Raw genomic sequence first — 2,057 nt, 5'->3', positions numbered from 1 at the left:
CCGCGTCAAAGGATCTATGGACAATAATAACACTGAGTTTGATTACTATGGTAGACTTGACAAAATTATAGAGATTAAATATCCTGCATTATCTATAAAGAGGTGTGTGTTGTTTAAATATTCATGGTATGATTTGACCCCAAAAATAGGTACCAGAATACATCCAAATTATAATTTAATTGAGGTTAATGTAAAAAAAAGATTTAACAAGTTTAAACCTTTCATTTTTAGGGTGCAAGTGGGTCAAGTTTTCTATCTTGAATACCCTATGAAGAGGAGAAGATCTAGTGAATGGTTGTCTATTTGTCGAATCAAGCCTCGCTCGACCTTAGAGATGCTGAACACAATCACCACTGAAAACCATAATGCATTCCAGAATGATGAAGTAGTGAAACATTCAGTTGATTTATAACTTTAAGCTACTTCTCAATTACTTGTAGATGTTAATGTCACTTATGAAGAGATAGATGATAGAGAGATGTCCAATAGTGAGGATGAAGTTGAACTAACAGAGTTTAGCGATGAGGACTTAAAAACTGTTAATGTGAATTAAATATTAGTATTATTGTTCATTAAGTAAGTTATGCTTCCATATTATTTTATATTTATATTATCATGTTAGTAAACTTTATTATGATGTGTTGTAATATAATTTTGCAGGCATGATTATGGCTGAGTAGTAGGCAGTAGCGCTCCATGACTACAAGGTTCTACGAGTTGTTGGGGACTCGTAAGTATTTTTTTATTAGTAATTCAAGTTCATATATCACTTCCTTTATAATATTTATCATACCTTAATATTTTTTCTTATAGGTTTTCCCTTGAGGGCCACAAAGTTGTCACATATATTACAAAAAAATTCAAGGAACGAGTTTGCCCTTCTGGTATTACATGGATGCATGTAGACCAGGAGACCAAGTTGTTTTATTATAATGAATTTATGGTAAGTATATTTAATATACTTTGTATTCTATAATATATTTATTCTTTACTATACTAAAACTTTAATTTAACTTATAATTGCAGAAAATATATACATAGGAGGAAGGTTAAGAGCAACAATTTAAAGATACTTGGAATATATATTGTTCCAAACTTTACAGAGACCTTCTTTATTATATGCAAAAGAAGGGCACCAGGCTGGCATATGTGCCAGTCGAGATATGGAGTGCATGGATGGTCACCTAGACTGTAGAAAGTATAAAGCAAATGCTAAAAAAGCCAAAGAAAGAAGAAATATAGAGTCAGGTGGCCCGAACACTGGAAAGGCTCGACATACGTCAAGTTCCAGATCTATTGTTGAGCCTGCAATGGATTTGATGAGTTTAATTAAAGTTAAATAAGTAAATTTTATATTTATTTTTAAATTTATATAATTTTATACTTAATTATTTATGTATGCAGGAACATGATCTAGTCCACCAATCTACTTGTATGGAGGTCTTTCATAAGACCACAAGAAGAAGGATGACACATTTGCCGATATTAGATCGAAGACGATACATGTAAGATTAATTATTTATTACATTTAATTATTTATATCTTAATTAACTTTAGTAATAATAATCAAATTTAAAAATATTTATATTATATTTTTCCAAATAGGATCAAATAATAGATAAAGTGGCTCAAACATCTTAGCCACCAGGAGAGGGGGGAGTCCCAGTTTCTATCCACCAAGACACTAAATGAGATTTATTATAATGTTATTGATGGACGGACAAAAAACTCCACCCTCTACGGCCTTGACTCTCAGGCTAAAGTCGTATTTGATCGTTTGAGGACCCCTAGGGGTTGTGATGAATCCTCTTCTTCTAAGATGTAGTCTTTAAGATAAGAAAATCCAGAATTGCGCACTCAAATTGCCTCAATGGATAAGATGGAACAGTGGATGGTTGCTGAGACACAGAGGAGAGCTTATGAGGATAAGAGTGACGTGAGGATCATGATGCTCTCATGGCTCATATGCGATGGCTCATAGCTTATTTGCCCCCGCCAGCAGTTCCATTTGATTTTGATTCACAGGAGACTCAAGATCCATCCAATCCTGTTGATTA

Source organism: Zingiber officinale, chromosome 4A (genome assembly GCF_018446385.1).
Source record: "Zingiber officinale cultivar Zhangliang chromosome 4A, Zo_v1.1, whole genome shotgun sequence".
NCBI lineage: Eukaryota > Viridiplantae > Streptophyta > Magnoliopsida > Zingiberales > Zingiberaceae > Zingiber > Zingiber officinale.
The sequence above is the reverse complement of the archived record's forward strand: the minus strand, read 5'-3'. Positions refer to the sequence as shown.